At 48.5% G+C, this 20,373-nt stretch overlaps 1 protein-coding gene across 1 annotated transcript in view; it reads left to right on the top strand.

Annotated features, from left to right (window-relative positions):
- LOC119962143 (contactin-associated protein-like 5) overlaps window positions 1-20,373 on the top strand; it is a 1,043,235-nt gene that overhangs the window by 671,855 nt on the left and 351,007 nt on the right. The gene's annotated exons all lie outside the window — the stretch shown is intronic.

Here is a 20,373-nt window from a genome sequence, read left to right as displayed (position 1 = left end):
ATATGGGACAAGTGCTGGTAAATGGGATTAGCGCGGGATTTGGGGTAGCTATTGTCGGTGCAGAGTCGATGGGCCGTAAGGCCTTTTCTGTGCTATGCGACTCTATGGCTCTCCGAGACGAGCTCCAGTTTCCTGTTGTCAGTGTGTGTTTCAGTTTCCCTTGATTTATTATCCTCACCTTGGTGAGCAATGGCTGCCTGAAATAATTAAATAGCCCAGAGTAAAGATTATTCACGTTGAAACTTTAACATAAATCGTGAATTTGTTGCACCCCTAACTATCGCGAATATAAATCTTTATGCAGACCTCACCACATGTTTTCCCCACCATTACCTAGGCCAAGAGCTCTGACTGTGTTTTTTCTCTAGCTCTCACTCTTGATCCTGTGCTTTTGAAATTAGTGTTGTGTTAAAAATTGCCTTTTTCATGAGCCTGCAGGCTAGTTGGTTCTGTGGAATTTCAAATGTATTCATGGCACCTTTTCAGTGTCAGATAAACGAGTGCATAATTGATGAAGCAAAGCAAATCACATCATCAGTGGGGCCTAACTGAAGCTTTGTACTGGCTGCAATAATAATGATGATGAACAAAAGGAGACGCTTAATCACTGCAGAGCTCAACAAATAATTTTCGTCCGGACCCTTCTCAGAACTGAAAAGGCAAAGTCACTTCATGGTGAGGGAGACCAAGCAAAATTCAGTCAGCAACCGTACAGACTATTGGTCAAAGTAAGCAACGACTAAGAGTAATTAGTCCATGAATAGATTTCCTTTTGAACAGTTGGATAAAAACAAAGGCGGTGAAATAGGATGGGGCTTTCATTTTCACGGGATGTGGGTGTCACTGGTCAGGACAGGAATTATTGTCCATCCCTAATTGCCCTTGGGAAGGTGGTGGCGAGTCACCTTCTTGAACCGCTGCAGTACATGTGGTGTAGGTACACCCACAGTGCTGTTAGGGAGGGAGTGCCAGGACTTGGGCCCAGTGATGTATTTCTAAGTCAGGATGGTGAGTGAGAATGTGCAGCTGGTGGTAATGCCATGTATCTGCTGGCCTTGTCTTTCTAAATGCTGGAGGCCATGGGTTTTGAAGGTGAATTTGAAGGATCCTCTGTTAGTTCTGCAGTGCATCATGTAGATGACACACACTGATGCAGACGACGCTACGACCAAGAAAGCACAACAGCGCCTATGCTTCCTCAGAAAACTAAGGAAATTTGGCATGTCCACATTGACTTTTACCAATTTTTACAGATGCACAATAGAAAGCATCCTATCTGACTGCATCACAGTATGGCAACTGCTCGGCCCAAGACAGTAAGAAATGATAGAGAGTCATGAACACCACCCAGTCCATCACATGAACCCACGTCCCATTCATTGACTCCATCTACACCTCCTGCTGCCTTGGGACAGCAGGCAGCATGATCAAAGAACCCTCCCACCCTGGTTATTCTCACTTCCTACCTCTTCCATCAGGCAGGAGATACAAAAGTCTGAGAACACGCACTAACAGATTCAAAAACAGCTTCTTCCCTGCTGTTACCAGACTCATGAATGACCCTCTTATGGACTGAACTGATCTCTCCACACTTCTTCTCTACTGAGTAGTACTATACTCTGTATGCTTCACCCAATGTCTGCATCTATGTATTTACATCGTATACTTTTACATTGTGTATTCATCATGTGTCCTATGTTTTTTCATGGAACAATCAGTCTGGACTGTAAGCAGAACAATACTTTTCACTGTACCTCAGTACACGTGACAATAAATCAAATTGAATGTTGAAGGTGGTCGATGGGGTGGGAATCAAGCAGGGCTGCTTTGTCCTGGATGGTGCCAAGATTCTTGCAGGTTGTTGGAGCTGCACTCATCCAGGCCAGTTGAGTGTATTCCATCACATTCCTGCACTTGTCCCTTGCTGATGGTGGACAGGCTCTTGAGGGTCTGGAGGTGAGTTACTCACCGCAGAAATCCCAGCCTCTGACCCAGCTGCTCTTGTAGCCAAAGATGGAATGTAAGATTAAAGATGGGAGAAGCAGATTAGAGAATTAAAACTCAAAAATGTGCGTGCGGAGCCAAGGCAGAACAAAATAATTCTTATAAATGGGATACGTGACCATGTGGATATGTTCCACATGGGGAACTTATGGAAGCATGTGAGAAGGTAATGAACTGGTATAAAAAAAAGAGGTATTCCTTGACTGTTGGAAATGAGGGTGCTAATTTAATCCTGTTCATCATGGTGCTTGGAATGATAGATACTGAGGGTTGAATTTTCACATTTGGGATGGGAAACAGGAACGTTCCCGTTCCTAAACCCACTCACAGAGGGGAAACACCATTGTTCAAGAGTTCGACTGGGGACCACCTCAATTGGCAGGTTCCCAGTCCAATTAAAGGCAGCAGCTGGTTTCGCGAAGCGAGTGGGCCAATCCGAGACCTTCCAAGTTGATATGCCGACCGGCAGTAAAGGGTAACTAACTGAGGGGAATTCAAATCGGAATCAGGGAAAGCAGCCAGGCCACCGTTGTAGGATGAGTATGGGGGCGGGGCAGGGGACTGTTTCTGCAGGAGGGCTCTGGCTGCACCTTCACCCAGGCAGGCATGGAGTGCCTGTTGGGCTTTCTGGAATGATGGTACCCTGGCCCGTCACTGAGTTAACCCTCTCTCCCCTCCAGGCTGTTAGACTTACCCTCATTGTGGTATGAATCTGACTGGAAAGCCCAAGTCGGCTTCCTTTGACTGATGTTAACTAGGCTAACTTGTTGTCTATTTTGTGGGTGCAAGCAGTCTTGGTGAGCCTCAACTGGAACTCCCGGAACATTGTCAGGAACACGGCAAGCTAATTGGGCCCTCTTGGCCTTTATTCCCAAATTGAGTGGGGCCTAAACATTCATCTCTTTGTTACTATGTGCCTTTGCCCCTATAAGTTGAGTGTTTCACGTCTATGCAGTTTAAGAGACTGTTTGGTATTGTTATGAGGAAGACTTTTTCCAGATGGATAGGTTAAGATAGGCCAAATTGAATTCCTTGATTTTCATCTTGACATAGCCACCCAGCGCACTATTACAGAACAAAATTAATTTATTTTTAATGCGGATTATATTTTTGAAGCTAGAAATCCATTTGCACCAATTTTGAATCAATAAAGAATGAGATTCTTGTGATTTAATAATTTAATAGATGAAGAAGCAATGGTTGACTATGGTCGGTTGATAGATATTGTACAACACAAGAATCTACCGCAACGCCTGGAATTAGAAGTTTCTCGGTTCATGTAGGTATTTCATTTTTAAAATGACAAGCTCCATCTTCCAGCATTGATTGCTTCTTTCCACAACACCGCCCCCTGTCATGTTTCCCCTCTTTTGAAAGTCCACAGCTGCTATGAACTTGACTCAAAATGGTTATCCAACTCATTTAAAACTTCCAGTTCCCCACTTCCATCCTCTTGGCATTTATTGCAAGAGGAATTGGATATAAAAGTAGCGAAGGTTTGCTACAGTTCTGCAGGGCGCTGGTGAAACCACATCTGGAGTACTGTACAGTTTTGGCCTTAAGGAAGGATATAATTGCATTAGAAGCAATTCCGAGACGGTTCATGTCTTATGAGGAAGTATTGAGTATGTGCAGGATAGGCCTGTACCCACTGGTGTTTAGAAGAATGAGTCGTTTCATATAAGATAGGGTGGCACAATGGCTAGCACTGCTGCCTCACAGCACCAGGGACCCTGATTCGATTCCAACCTCGAGTCAGTGTCTGTGTGGAATTTGTATGTTCTCCCAGTGTCTGCTCCTGTTTCCTCCCACAGTCCAAAGACAATTTAGCATAGAATCCACCTAACCTGTACATCTTTTGACTGTGGGAGAAAACCGGAGCACCCGGAGAAAACCCACAGAGACATGGGAAGAATGTGCAAACTCCACGCAGTCACCCGAGGTCGGAATTGAACCCGGGTCCCTGGTGCTGTGAGGCAGCAGTGCTAACCAAGTCAAGTCCCTTTAGCATCATGGAACCCCTACAGTGCAAAAGGAGGCCATTCAGCCCATTGAGTTTGCACCGACCCTCTGAAAGAACACCCCACCCATGCTAAATTGCCCTTTCGTGCCCAAAGGTTAGGTGGGATTTCAGAGCTAGGGTAGGGCAGAGGGCATGGGTGGGGTGTTCTTTCAGAGGGTCGGTGCAGAATCAATGGGCTGAATGGCCTTCTTTTGCACTGTAGGGGTTCCATGATGCTAAAGGGACTTGACTTGGAGACCCAGAGACCGCCTATATAAAGTGACCCCCCCCCCGCAGAAGAGAGACCCCTGTCAGGGAGGCCCCCAGCTGAGAGATCCCTGTCAGGAAGGCCCCCCAAAAGAGAGACCCCGGGCTGGAAGCTAAAGAGCAGTCCAGACAGAGGCAGTAAAAGCAATCACTGTTTTAAAACTCACCTGTGCAATACAGCTGCTGGCTCAGACACCGGAAGCAGCACCTGTCAATTCCTGGAAAGAGAAAAACAGTCAGCTATGGTTAAACCCCTCAGATCCTTCATCTGCAAGTGATTCATTCATTTCCCTTTGAGCGGCACAGTGGTTAGCACTGCTGCCTCACAGAACCAGGGACCCGGGTTCAATTCTGACCTCGGGTGACTGTGTGGAGTTTGCACATTCTTCCCATGTCTGTGTGGGATTCCTCCGGGTGCTCCAGTTTCCTCCCACAGTCCAAAGATGTGCAGGTTAGGTGGATTCTATGCTAAATTGTCCCTAGGTGGGGCTACGGGGATAGGGTAGGGAATTGGGCTTAGGTAGGGTGCTCTTTCAGAGGTTCAGTGCAGACTAGATGGGCCAAATAGCCTCCTTCTGCACAGTAGGGATTCAAAGATTCTGTGAGTGGACTGGTCGCACTGTCAGGATGCCAGGCTGGCAATGCCAAGCTGCCCATATACCAGAAGGAGTGGCAGGGTGCCACCCTGCCCTATGTATAACTACCCAGTGGTCTCCAAAGGCCTTGGAGACCCCTCGCCGCCAACAGGTGCCATTAGGATTGGTCCACATTTGTGCAAACCAGCACAAAACGGTACCCTGGTGACGTCTCCAAGGCTCGGCCTTTAGGTCCCGGGTGTTGGGAGAATCCTGCGAAAGCATATAGGAGGAGGCAGTGGTGTAGCGGTACTGTCTCTGGACTAGTAATCCAGAGACCAGGATAGAGATCTGGGGACCTGGGTTTGAATCCCACCATGGCAGATGATGGAGTATAAACTCAATAAAATATCTGGAATTAAAAAGTCTAATGATGACCTTGAAACCATTGTCGATTGTTGTAAAAACTCACCTGGTTCACTAATGTCCTTTAGGGAAGGAACTCAGCTATCCTTACCTGGTCTGACCCACATGTGACTCCAGATCCACAGCAATGGGAGGCACAGTGGTTAGCACTGCTGCTTCACAGCGCCAGGGACCAGGGTTCAATACCATGTCTTCGCTCACTGTCTGTGCGGAGTCTGAACGATATCCCCACATCTGTGTGAGTCTCCTCCGGCTGCTCCGGTTTCCTCCCACAAGTCTCGAAAGACATGCTTGTTGGGTGAATTGGACATTCTGAATTCTCTGTCTGTACCCGAACAGGCGCCGGAGTGCAGCGACTTGGGGATTTTCACAGTAACTTCATTGCAGTGTTAATGGAAGTCCACTTGTGACAATAATAAAGATTATTATTATTATGTTGTTGACACCCCATGATCGAATAAAAAAAAAATTTAAATGGGCCTAGATATGCTGATCTGGATGATGCCCAGAGAAGCTTCGCGCGAGATTCAACAGCCTCGTCCCGACACCAAATAAGGCATGATGAGGCCGATTAATCGTGCCCCATGTTTCCACTCTTGGGAGTGTATGGGCACAGAGGACATAATCACAGATAAGGGGGTGCCAATTTAAAATGGATTTGAGGAAGAATTTCTTCTCTCAAGGAGTGGTGAATATTTGGGATTTTTTCCCCAGGAGGTTGTGGAGGACGAGTCCATGAACATTTTCAATGCTGGGATCGATAGATTTTTAATCATTAAAGGAATTCAGGTTTGTGGAGAGAAGGTGAGGATTACAGCAAGATTTAGGTCGTTTGGAGACTTGGGTGGAGAGATGGCAGATGGAGTTTAATCCAGACAAATGTGAGGTAATGCATTTTGGAAGGTTGAATACAGGTTGTGAATATACAGTGAATGGTATGACCCTCAAGAGTATTGACAGTCAGAGAGATCTTGGTGTACTGGTCCACAGGTCACTAAAAGGGGCAACATAGGTGGAGAAAGTAGTCAAGACGGCATACGGCATGCTTGCCTTCATTGGCTGGGGCCTTAAGTATAAAAATTGGCAAGTCATGTTGCAGCTGTATAGAACTTTAGTTAGGCCACACTTGGAGCATAGTGTTCAATTCTGGTCGCCACACTACCAGAAGGATGTGGAGGCTTTAGAGAGGGTGCAGAAGAGATTTACCAGGATGTAGCCTGGTATGGAGGGCATTAGCTATGAGGAGGGGTTGAATAAACTTGGTTTGCTAACACTGGAATGAAGGAGGTTGAGGGGTGACCTGATGGAGGTCTACAAAATTATGAGGGGCGTAGACAGAGTGGATAGTCAGTGACTTTTTCCCAGGGAAGAGGGGTCAATTCCTAGGGGGCATAGGATTAAGGTGCGAGGGGCAAGGTTTAGAGTAGATGCACGAGGCAAGTATTTTACACAGAGGTGCCTGGAACACGCTGCCGGAGGAGGTGGTGGAAGCAGGGACGATAGTAACATTTAAGGGGCATCTTGACAAATACATGAACAGGATGGGAATAGAGGGATACGGACCCCGGAAGTGTGGAAGATTTTAGTTTAGACGGGCAGCATTGTCGACGCAGGCTTAGAGGGCTGAAGGGCCTGTTCCTGTGCTGTACTTTCATTTGTTCTTTGTTTGTGAGACTCACCCGATGAAGGAGCTACACTCCGAAAGCTAGTGATTCCAAACAAACCTGTTGGACTTTAACCTGGTCCAACCCAGTCCAACACCGACATCGCCATATCATGTCCCTGGGATGGTGTTTCCCCAATAGCCAGTGGCAAAGCAGCACTTTGCCCACTGTGCCCATGCTGGACGGATTCTGCATTATAAACTTGGCATGATTGTTAAATGTCACTCAGGTGCACTCTGATTGGATTGTCACGAGAAAGGCAGAATCTTTGCTTGAAGTAGGCACAATAATTTTTAAAAAACTGAACATTGATTTTTAGTCAGAATCATCACAATAAGTGACAAAAAAATATTGAAGTACCTGTCTCTCTCTCCACTGAAGCAAATTGATTTAAGTTGTGTTTCTGACTCGGCTTTCAAAGTAAGACCACAGAAACGACTGTGTCTTATTAGAGAGAATGAAAAGTTTATTGATGAAGTGAAATTTGCCCCAGTGACTAAAACGTCAACTGATTTGAAAAAGCTCGGTGATTGTGGGCATGATTGTCCAGACACCCTCTTTGGTGGGGTCTCCATGAAAATGAGTTCCTGGAACTCAGGAAAGGTTTCGCGTCGGAGCTGTGGTGTTTTTGTGCGAATGCAAATGAATCACTATCCATTGCCAGGAGAGCAGATTGAGTAAGTAGTTAAAATCTGTTGCAGAATATAATTGGTTGCCAGCAAGTTCTGCTTTTAATTACAAAACCATGAATTTTTAGTGATATTAAGAGGCTAACGTATTGGGAGAAATGTTAATGCTAACATGTCTCGAAGGTGGCCAATCTGCAACTATGCCAAGAATGGGCAATTATGGGGAGTGGGTGATTTAGAGGATTTGAACATTGTCCTTTTACCTCGGAGATGCAGGTTTTGAAACCAGACAGATGGAATGAGTCTCCTGACTTTAGAGAGTGCAAAGGTTTTTGAGTGAAATGAGATGAGGTTGTGCCAATAAAGTCTCCTGTGGATGACAAACCTCCTTACTATATTGGCATGAAGCACTGCAAGAATCTGAGTAAGCGAGGCGTTTGGCATTAAATCAGCTATCTGATTCAGAGAGACTGCAAGGTTGATAAAAGACCATAAGACATAGAAGCAGAATTAGGCCACTCGGCCCATCGAGTCTGCTCCGCCATTCAATCATGGCATATATTTTTCTCATCCACATTCTCCTTCCTTCTCCCCATAATCACTGATCCCATTATTAATCAAAAATCAATCTATCTCTGTCTTAAAGACACTCAGTGATTTGGCCCCCACAGCCTTCTGCGGCAAAGAGTTCCACAGATTCACCACCCTCTGGCTGAAGAAATTCCTCCTCATCTCAGTTTCAAAGGACCGTCCCTTTAGCCTAAGATTGTGTCCTTTGCTTATAGTTTTTCCGACAAGTGGAAACATCCTCTCCACATCCACTCTATCCAGGCCACGCAGTATCCTGTAAGTTTCAATAAGATCCCCCCTCATCCTTCTAAACTCCAACGAGGATAGACCCAGAGTCCTCAACCGTTCCTCATACGACAACCTGTTCATTCCAGGGATCATTCTTGTGAACCACCTCTGGACCCTTTCCAAGGCCAGCACGTCCTTCCTTAGATACGGGGCCCAAAACTTCTCACAGTACACCAAATGGGGTAGCCTCAGAAGTGCATCCCTGGTTTTGTATTCTAGCCCTCTCGACAGGAATGCGAACATTGTATTTGCCTTCCTAACTGTCTATTGAACCTGCCAGTTAACCTTAAGAGAATCGTAAACAAGGACTCCCAAGTGCTTCTGATTCCCTTCGCATCTTCCCATTTAGAAAATAGTCTTTGCCTCCATTTCTCCTTAACCTCACACGTTTCCACATTGTATTCCACCCATTCTTTGCCCATTCTCCCAGCCTGTCCAAGTCCTTCTGCAGCCCGTCTGCTTACCCTCTACAGATCTCTGTATCATCTGCAAACTTAGCAACAGTGTCTTCAGTTCCTTCCTCCAGATCATTAATGTATACTGAGGTACATCACGAGTCACCGGCTGCCATACTGAAAAATACCCCTTTATCCCCACTCTCTGCCTTCTGCCAGTCAGCCAATCCTCTATCCATGCCAGGATCTTACCCTTAACACCATGGGCTCTTAACATATTTAATAGCCTCCTATGCGGCACCTTGTCAAAGGCCTTCTGGAAATCTAAATAAATCTCATCCGCCGGTTCTCCTTGGTCGAACTTCCTTGTTAATTCCTCAAAGAACTGTAACAGATTTGTCAGACATGACCTCCCCTTGACAAAGCCGTGCTGACTCAGTCCTATGTTATCATGCACTTCCAAGTACTCCACGATCTCATCTTTAATAATGGACTCTAAAATCTTACCAATGACCAAAGTCAGGCTAACCGACCTATAATTTCCCATCTTCGGCCTCCCTCCCTTCTTAAACAGTGGTGTTACATTAGCCAGTTTCCAGTCCTCTGGGACTCTTCCTGCCTCCACAATCTCCTCAGCTATTTCTTGTGAAGCATCTTCCTTCATTGCAGCAGGAATGTATCTAAATGTGGTAGAGAAGTCGGAGAGGTTGAGGCGTACACATTCGCAAATCCTTCAGAGTAACAGCACAGGTTAACGAGATGGTAAAATAATATACGGGAAGAGAATCGCAATGCGGGCACGATATGTAAACCTATTGGAGAACCTTGGTCAGACTTGGAGTACTGTGCACAGCTGTGGTCTCTAGGTTACAAAAAGGAGATCGGGAGTCATGAACGAACGTACAAAGAAATTCCATGGATGATATACCGGCCCGAATTTCCTGTCTCCACATGGCCGCACGAGGGTTGATCTCATTGAAACATAAAGGATTATTAAGGGGCTTGATAGGGTAAATGCTGAGAGGGTGTTTCCCCTCATGGGGGAGTCTAGGACCAGGGGGCGCAGTCTCAGAATAAAGGGCTGCCCATTTAAGGCTCAGATGAGGAAGGATTTCTTCTCTCAGAGGGTTGTGAGTCTTTGGGACTCTTTGCCACAGAGAGCTGTGGGAACAGAATCCTTGTGTATATTTAAGGCTGTAATAGATAGACTCTTGATCAGTAAGAGAATCAAGGGATATGGGACAGGGCTGGAAAGAGAATTGTCGGATATGTCATAATCCCTTGAATGGCAGAGCAGCTCGAGGAGCCGAACGGCCTACTCCTGTTCATATGTCTTATGGTCTTCGGCTCTGGTGGACCCCAGGGAGGACCCGCCGCACTGATGACATGGGGGTTTCCTGGGAAGTATGGACTTCCGACGGTCAATTCCATTGACCCCCTTCAGCAAAGTCTGAGTTAGAATCAGAAGCTTCTGACTCACATACCAGAATAGTTACCCAGGAATAGTTAGAAGGGTTATCATAGATCTTGGAATTTACAGTGCATAAGGAGGCCATTCAACCTATTGAGTCTGCATCGGCCCTTTGAAAGAGCACCCTACTTAAGCCCATGCGTCCACCCTATCCCCGTATCCAGTAACTCCACTTAATCTTTTTGGACACTAAGGGCAATTTATCATGGCCAATCTACCTAACCTGCACATCTTTGGACTATGGGAGGAACCGGAGCACCCGGAGGAAATGCACGCAAACACAGGGAGAACATTTAAAACCAGTTATAAATCCTGGTTAACTATATTACTGACCCCCGGCCACCCAACTACCCCTCCTAACCCACCGACTACTCCCCGACCACCAATTACCCTCCCCGACCACCTGACTCCCACATCGGCACTCCTGACCAATCCTATCCCGTTAAGAACACCGACGTACCTTCCACCTTACTCTCTCACCCACTTACCTGCCACCGTACCCTCTCATCCACCCTCCTCACACGCTTACTATCATTTTAGCCCCTCACCCACCATACTGCCACCCCACCCCTTCACTCACCTAAATGCCACTCTACCCCTCCCCCACCTCCCCCAGCCACCCTCCTTCCATGCTATCCATTCACCGCCTTACATTCTACCCGTGGCTTTTCAAAATGGCTTTGGGACCTTTAAGTTCTTGAATATGGCAGCTAATGCTGTGAAAAAAGAGGCATGGCTTCTATGATGCTTGTTTCCGCTGTTCCCTGTGAGGATCGCTGCACTGCGTGAGTTTGAAAGAGCCCTCCATTGGAAGATGAGCCCGAAAAATAGTAGAATTGGTTCGGAAATAGGGATTCTGACCCAGATGGGAAGCTTGGGACCATACCTGAGTATGTCAGGAAAGGCTGAACAAGTCAGGGCTCCGTTCTCTGGAAAGGTGGGGAGGGGTGAGAGATTCCCAGGTGGAGGATGTTAACATTACGAAGCAGTTTGACAGGTAGATAGCAAAAGGCTTTTTGCACTTGTAGATGGAGTCAAAAGCAGGTCATGATTAATAGAAGATGGTCACTAATAAATCTAATAAAGAATTCAAGAGAAACTTTACCCAGATTAAAATGCCGAACTAAGTCTGACATGGCTGAAATGGATGACACCAATATGTTTAAGGGGGAACTCGACATGTACACCTAGGAGTAAGGAGTAGAAGAAAGTATGAGATAGTGGGTGGATAAACAAGTTTGGGACGAAGCTCATGTGGAGCAAAACATGAATGCAGACCAATTAGGCCCAGTGTTTTTTTTTGTGTGCAGTGTATCAAAGACCAATCCACCTAACCTGCACGTCTTAGGACTGTGGGAGGAAACCAGAGCACCCGGAGGAAACCCACGCAGACACGGGGAGAACGTACAGACTCCGGACAGACAGTGACCCTTTCGGGTCAAATGGAATTTAATAACCTTTCCTCATTTATTTGTGACCTTTTTCCAGTTGTAAGTTTTATTACTCCCCATTGAAATTTAACAGCTGAAAATCCAAATCCTTACATATCTCCTAATGAAAATTTATATCCATGCTCATTTATAGAAATCCACTTGACCATAACTCCATTAAAATGCCAGCCATTAGCACCTGCACTTCTTTGAAGGTCCTGAGCCTCACAGCTACCTGTCTTCAGTTTAATTAACTTAGTTTCACCCTTATATCGACCCACAAGCCTGGTTCACAGTATAATGCAATAGATTCCAAAAATATTAAAAGTAAAAACGCCTATTTTCACACTGGGTGAAAGAGCTTGGAACTTTCAATGGAATTGGATCATTCTGGCTCCATGATATGTTCCTGCTTGGCAAGAGGGTAGTTAGGGTACTTAATGGGGCAATCAGTCTGCATTGTGGCAATTGTCCCCAATAGCACATGGGCCTCCCACAGTATCAGGAATCCAGCATTGGTGACTTCAAAGTAGGAAATCTGAGATGCAAAACACTTGAGGCCCTTTTATTAATTTGCCACAGTGAATCAATGTGCTCAGCTCTCTGCAAGCAGAGGGTGTGTCATTGTACCCACTCCATGAAGACTGGTGTCTTTGCTAATGGTAAAACCCTTTTAATGGTATGTGCTCCCCTCCTACTGAAGGTGACGTCTCCATGCCACCATTGATTGTCCTTCCGCTGGACCCTCAGAAATGTTTGCATTGTGAAGAACCCTATCCAAGATGAGAACAAACCTCCAAAAAGTAGAATGAGTAAAATACTGTGGATGCTTGAATCTGAAACAGGAACTGAAAATGCTGGAAAAGCTCAGCAGGTCTGGCAGTAGAGTAAGCAGAGTTAAAACTCATCATCAGAACAGAAGGGAGGGGCAATGTGTTTGAGCTGGAAGAGATTGCAACCAAAAGTAGCAACTGAAGAGTGAAAGGGCTTGAAATGTTAACTCATCTTTCTCTCCTGACAGCTGAAGTCAGACCTGCTGAGTTTTCCGGGGCCTCCGTTATTCTCCCAAAACTAGAATGTGGTAGTTGCCCCGAATTGGCCTTGGATCATGAAGGAGGCTCTTCCAGAAATGACACAGCCGATAACGTGCCATGAACACGGATGGTTTCCTGACCCAGAATGGAGGTGGACATCAGGATCATGACCCACTGATCAAAATTCAGCCTATTGTCTCCAATCTTCCCGATCAGGCCTTCTTGCTCAGAGGCCATATGAAGAATTAAGTTGCCAATCAAGGCCATTCAAGGGCTTCATCGTACCTAGAATCAAGGTCAGAGGAGTGCAGGGTGGGTGGTGGTCTATGCAACATTGGGAGTTTAAAAAAAATTCATTTAGGGATGTGAATGTCGCTGTTTAAGCCAGAATTTATTGCCTATCACTAATTGCCCTTCAGAAGGTAGTGGTGAGTTGCCTTCTTGAACCGCTGCAGATCCTGAGGTGCTGGTACACCCAATGTGCTGTTAGGGAGGGAGTTCCAGGATGTTGCCCCAATGACAGTGAAGGAACGGCAATATATTTCCAAGTCAGGGATGGTGAATGACTTGGAGGGGAGCTTCCAGATGGTGGGGTTCTCAGGTATCTTCTGTATCTTCTAGATGGTAGTGGTTGTGGGTTTGGAAGGGATTGTCTAAGGAACCTTGGTGAGTTACTGCAGTGCATCTTGTAGGTGGTACACACGGCTGCCACTGTTCGTCAGTGGTGGAGAGTTTGAATATTTGTGGAAGCGGGGGCAGTCAAGCGGGGCTGCTTTGTCCTGGATGGTGTCGAGCTTCTTGAGTGTTGTTGGAGTTGCACTTATCCAGGCAAGTGGAGAGTATTCCATCACACTCCTGACTTGTGCCTTGTAGATGGTGGACAGGGGATAAGTTTCTCGCCTTAGGATTCCTAGCCTTTGACCTGCCCTGGAAACCACAGTATGAATATGGCTAGTCTATTTTAGCTTGCTGCACTATTCAATAAGACCATGGCAACTCTGATTGTGGTCTCAACTCCACGTTTTTTGTCTGCAACCCCACCCACCCAAACCGTTGTCTATCGAAAATCTATGTAACTCAACCTTGAATAAATTTAATGACCCAGCCTCCTCCACCTCCAGCTCCAGCTCCAGCTCCAGTGCTAATCCCTGTTGTATGTCGCTGGATATCAGCCCCCAGTTACAAACAACGTTTTACCACCACCCTCAGTCTCCTACAATGAAGCCAGTTTTGGATCCAACTTTCCAAATCATCCTGGATTCCAGGTGCTGTTATCTTCTTTATCAGTCTCCCATGTGAGACTTTGTCAAAGGCCTTGCTGAAATCTACATAAACTACATCAACTACACTACCCTCATCTATACATCTGATCACCTCCTCAAAAAGGTCAATCAAATTTGTTGGGCATAACCTCCCTCTGACATAGCCGGGTCCCTGATTAAATCTTGCCTCTCCAAGTGGAGATTAATTTTCTACCTCAGAATTTTCTCCAATAGTTTGACTACCACTGATGTGAGACTCACTCATCTGAAATTCCCTGGTTTATCTCCAAAATCCTTCATAAAAAATGGAACAACATTAGCTGTCCTTCACTCCTCTGGCACCTCCCCTATAGCCAGAGAGGAATTAAAAATATGGGCCAGAGCCCCTGTAATTTCTTCCCATGCCTCCCACAGTAATCTGCAGTACAACCCATCTGGACCAAGGTATTTTTCCACTTTTAAGCCTGCTAAATCCTCCAATACATCCCTAAGTCAAACTGTTTAAGAATCACAGTCCCTCTCCCTGAACTGTATGCCTACGTCCTCCTTCTCTGGAGTGAAGATAGATGTGAAGTATTCATTTTGCACATTACCAATGTCCTCTGGCTCCACACACAGATTGCCCCTTGGTCCCTAATGGGCCTTATGCTTTTCCTGGTTACCCTCTTCCCCTTAATATACTTATAAAATATCTTGCGATTCTTCTGAATCTCACCGACCAGTACTTTTTCATGCCATGCATGAATAAAAAATAGCTAATCCAGAATCTATCTAGCTCTGCCTTAACAACATTCCAGGACGTTGCTTCCACTGCCTTTTGAGGGAGAGAGTTTCAAAGACTCACGACCCTCTGAGAGATAAAAATTTGCTCAATCTCTTTCTCAAAGTGGCAAATATTTATTTTTGAACGGTAAAACCTAGTTCTAATTCTTCCACAAGAAGAAGCTTTCTTCCCAAATTCATCCTCAGAAAATCCCTCAAGATGTAGGGCTGGATTCTCCATTTTTGGGACTAAGTAAGGACAAGTGGCATCAAAAAGCCACAGATTGACCGTTTTGCTGGGGGCTAGCAGGGAGGCAGCATAGAGCTCACAGCACTTCTGGGTCAGAAGACGCACATGCACATGGCGGCAGCCTGCAGCGGCCGCGCCGTGCTCCATGGCGGACCCAGCCCGCGTACCTGGACCGGCAAAGTAGTGCCCCGCATCGGCCACCCGCGGGCCCTGACCGCCCGCCCACATTGCTCCCAGCCTCGAATGAAGTTCCCCTTGGCCGCTGATCGGACCTCCCCCGACAGTGGCAGCCCCTGACTATGTCCGCAGCCGCCTCGCGAGGTTCCCGCACGGCAGAGAGTCCCACGCCGTCGGGAATTTGGCCAGTCGACAACGGAGCATCGCGGGGCGGGCCTCAGGCAATGGTCTGAGGCGTTGGATACTCGGCAGGGCGTACTCCACGAATATGCCAATTTTCAGGGGGCAGAGAATTTAAAAACCGGCACCGCTCCCGATTTCGGCGTCGTGGAGCGGAGAATCCAACCCCTTATGCGTACAATTCTCCGGAAAGATTTCTGAGTGGTGTAGTGAGGCCGGCAATGTTATGCAATATTAATCGTAAGAAATCTTACAACACCAGGTTAAAGTCCAACAGGTTTGTTTGGAATCACTAGATTTCGGAGCGCAGCTCCTTCATCAGGTGAGTGAGCTGTGCTCCGAAAGCTAGTGACTCCAAACAAACCTGTTGGACATTAACCTGGTGTTGTAAGACTGTGCACACCCCAGTCCAATGCTGGCATCTCTACATTAATGTTAATTGGTCCACTTAACCAGGCCTCACGGGCTTCTTCCTGCAAATGAAGGCTCGCCAGCTGAACTGCCGGCACTGCGTTCACCAGGTTTCACCAACAAGGTCGAGCAGCACTTAAGCAGCACTTGCTCAGCCGATCCCAGCCAGCTTGCAACAATGGCGCCAAGGAGATCAGCGCCAAGATTCAGGATGCTGACCTAGGGAGGCTCCTAGATGCAGTGGAGGCCAGGACGAATGAACTGTTTCGCCGAGGGTCCTAGAGGGTTCGCCAGAGGGCAGCCAGCTTTGCGTGCGATGAGGTGATTGCAGCTGTGAGCGTGAGGAGTGTGACCAGGAGAACTGGCCTCCAATGCTGGAAGAAGGGCAAAGCTCTCACATAATTATCGGGACAGGGCCTCGACTGGCGCTGGTGTGTTAGACCTAAGAATCCTTACCTTCGAGCAGCATGCCCTGGAGGTGACTGGGGTGTCCGAGGACAGTGTGTTCACCCACGCAGAGGCTGGCAGGAACCACCGGCCTCCACCGGGTTGGGAGGGTGGGGGGCAGCACCATCGGGAGAGGGGGAATTGGATTACACATTAAATACCCTAGTACACAACCAGTATGACGCCTCTGTCATTTCTTCGGCAATGCGGGCTGACCTGTGAACCCTTGGCCCACCTCTCCAGACATCCCCCTGTCCCCGGGCACACGCGTGCAGGTGATGGGTGTGAGCGAGCACTCAGCAGACAGGCAGGGGTCAGACTATGGCATAGATTGAGGAGCACTGGTGCTCAGCTCTCTGTGGGTTATCATCACCCCCACCCCCTCGACAGTGAGCAGCTGATGGTTCCGATACAATCCCAGCACCCTGGGATGATGTGACACATATCCTGGGAGGGTGGGAATTGGGAATGTGGGGGGGGGGGGGGGGGGTGGGGAGGGGGGGGGGGTGATGGACCAGGCCACGTCCTAAGTGAAGCGGACGAGTATGAGGGCCTCCCTGGCCCTCTGGGCTTGCCGGACCCTTGGCGCTGCCACCTGTCCTGCAGCCTCTGGATGTTCCTCAGGTTCCTTCCCGGCCTTGTCCTCCAGCCCCTGCTGGTCAAGCGCCACCTCATCATCCTCGTCTTCCTCCTACTCCTCTTCCTCGGTGGTGGCCACATATCCCTCATCACCAACCTCTTGCACGTCGCCCCACTGCTGTGTGAGGTTGCGGAGGGCACAGCAGAACACGACAAAGCGGGCAACATTTCCAGGCGGGTACTGGAGTGCACCACTGGAGCAGTCGAGGTATCGGAACCACATCTTGAGGAGTCCGATGCACCGCTCGATCACAGCCTGGTTGGCCACATGGACCTCGTTGTACCGGGTCTCCGCTTAGGTCAGTGGCCTTAGTACTGGCTTTGTTAGCCAGGTCCTCAGTGGATACCCCTTATTCCCCAAGAGCCAGATGCCCATCCTGGCTCCTCGAAGAGGCTGGGGATGACTGGCTGCCCCAGGATCTAGCTGTCATGGGCGCTCCCCGGGAAGCAGGCACACGCGTGCATTATCTTCATCTGGGGGTCGCACACACGCTGTATGTTAAGGGAATGGATCCCTATCGGTTAACATAGGGCACCCACAGATGACCTGGTAAGCGCGTGGCATCTATGACATCCTGGATCTGGGGCATCCCGGCAATGGCAAAGAAACCTGTTGACCGTGTTTGATCCATGTCAAACATGGAACGCCCTGCCCACGCACACCCGGCTGCAGCGGGCCCTCCTCACCCGGCCCCAAACCCTATACCCCAGACCCTGTACCCCAGACACCTGGACCGAGTGATGGTCCTTTCCCCATGGCACTCACCCACCCTCCGGCCATGGACATTTCTCCGGAGCTGTGTCCCATCCCCTGGGCGTTTAGCTGCTGGCTGCTGTGTGTGTGGTGTTGCCTCCCCCAGTGTTCAAGCCAGTTTTCAGGCATCACAGTCTGATTGGGATGCTAGGCAATGACTCCCACAAGCTACATGTCCCGCCCTCCCACGGGAGTCCATTTGGGATGTGTGAAATGCTCACTGAACCATGATTGCCAATTCTCTATTAGCAATAGCCTTCAATCGCACAGCCAGAGGTCTTGGAGTCGGTGGGGGTTATGGGTGGTCAGTGGGGTAGGCGAGCAGGGACAAGAGTTGCACGAGAATCAGTACACACAATCTAGGGGTTCGCATGGTGGTACTTTGAGCGGTTGCCCCCCCCCGGTTGACCACCCCAGTGCACTCCCCCCACCCTTCCATGGCGGCCCACCCCTGCAGAGGGTCCCCACCCCTGGCCTCATGTCCCCTACCCTCCACCGAGCACAGGGCAGCGAGCCCAGTGCTCCCGAGCTCTTTGCCTGTGAGCAAAGATGGCTACTCACCTCTGCGGCTCCCCATAGAAGCAGTGATTCTCTGGGGTCAACCAGTAGAGTTCCCTCCGAGTTCCCGGCGGCGTGGTTCACATATGATACCACACGCCGGGAGCTTGGACCCGAGTCCGCAGTGGCCGTCCTGGTGACAGGGGGATCAGATTCCCGGGGTGTCCTCCACGATGGCCAGGCCCGTGATCAGTAGCTACTGATCTGGGGAGAGGGCCCTATCTCCTTCCGTGCTGGCCCGCTGTGTCGCTGCGCCATGTTGTGTGGTGCTGACGCGGAAACGGCCACCACGCGCATGCGTGGACCCGCGTCCATGCCGGTTGATGCCGGCATGAAACACTCTGGTGTTTACGCCAGTGTCAACACTTAGCCGGGATTTTGGAGAATCCTGGCCCTGAATTTTGGCCTCTCCCGCTATTCACCGGCCTTGTTTCGCCTGAGCAAGAACGTAACAAGGACAGAGAATCACACCCTATATATTTCAATCAAGTGGCATATTTTACTCTCCCAGCTAATGTTGTAACTCGATGCGAAGATCCCAGAATGGATCCCTAGTTAAAAGACTTTAGAAAAGTTGGAGGAACAGAGTTGCAGGACTGATAATTAGTTTTAACAACAAGAAAAAAAAAATTTCTTGAACATGAAAAATTGATTTCTGGTACAATATACCTTTAACCACCCCCAGCATCACAAATATACACAGATTTTTAAAAAAATATTTAGCTTTATTGTCATGTATCCTGAGTGACAGTGAAAAGTATTGTTCAGCATACAGTCCAGACAGATCGTTCCATACATAAAAAACATAGACAGAGTCAATGGATGGGAGGCGGGTTCGCGTGATGGATTGGGCTGTGCTTACGATTCTTTGTCGTTTCTTACGGTCTTGGGCCGATCAGGCTGTGATGCAGCCTTATGCCAATTTGCCTGTGGATCAGGTAGCAATGCATTGTTTATTAACTTTGAAGTTTTGCATTTTAATTTGGTGCCTAGCTCCTTAAACTGACTATGCCGAACCTCTTCCTTGTCCTGAATCTGTCATTGGTATTTATAGAGAGCACAATGACTGGATCAGGAAAAAGTTCAAAAAAAGGAAAACGTTAGAAAAAGCACGGCGCACCTCCTTTCCCTCTTCACCAAAATCCCTCACTTACCCAACTCCTAGAGTTCTTATTATAAGACCACAACCATAAGACATTGGAGCAGAATTAGGTCACTCGGCTCATCATGTCTGCTCTGCCATTCAATCAGGCTGATATTTTTCTCATCCCCATTCTATTCCATTAATAATCCAGATGTGGCTGAATGACCCCCTCCATCATGAAGATCCTATAATACTTTGAGAGCTGTAATGTGTGATGTTCTCTTTTAACTAATGCTTGATATAAATAATAATAATAATAAACGCTTATTTTCACAAGCAGGCTTCAATGAAGTTACTGTGAAAAGCCCCTAGTCGCCAACTAGAATTGGGGCGGGATTCTCCAGCAACTGGCCGCATGGTCAACGCTGGAGCCAAGAGCAGAATGAACCACTCCAGCGTCTGGCCGACCGGAAGTTGGGAATTCTCCGCACTTCTGGGAGCTAGGTCGGCGGCGGAGGGGTTGGCGCAGTGCCAGCTGACGCTGAAGTGCCTGCGCGAGTTGGCGCACATGCAAGCGCAGACAGGCCGACGTGTTCCTGTGCAAGCGCAGAGGGGTTCTTCTCCGCGCCGGCCATGGCGGAGCCCCACAGAGGCCAGCGCGGAAGAAAGGAGTGCCCCCACGGCACAGGCCCACCCGCAGATCGGTGGGCCCCGATCGCGGGCCAGGCCACCGTCCGGATCCCCCCGTGCCCCCCGAGGACTCACCTCGCCGGCCTCCAAGCCAGGTCCCGCCGTGATGGACCATGTCCATTTCACGCTGGCAGGACTGGCCAGAAACTGACGACTGCTCGGCCCATCGGGGCCCGGAGAATTGCCGGGGGGCCCGCTGCCAAAGGCTGCCGACCGGCACAGCGTAAACCCTGCCCCCGCCCGAAAACCTGCGCCAGAGAATACGGCAGCCGGCGTCGGAACGGCGCGGTGGGATTCACGCCGTCACCTGGGGATTCTCTGACCTGGCAGAGGGTCGGAGAATCCTGCCCTTGGTGTTTCTAAGAATTCAAGATTAATCTCCTCAATATTATAGCAAGCAACCC

The sequence above is a fragment of the Scyliorhinus canicula genome, chromosome 2, assembly GCF_902713615.1.
Source record: "Scyliorhinus canicula chromosome 2, sScyCan1.1, whole genome shotgun sequence".
Lineage (NCBI taxonomy): Eukaryota > Metazoa > Chordata > Chondrichthyes > Carcharhiniformes > Scyliorhinidae > Scyliorhinus > Scyliorhinus canicula.
Note: the sequence above shows the minus strand (reverse complement) of the source record. Positions and strands in the feature narration are given on the sequence as shown.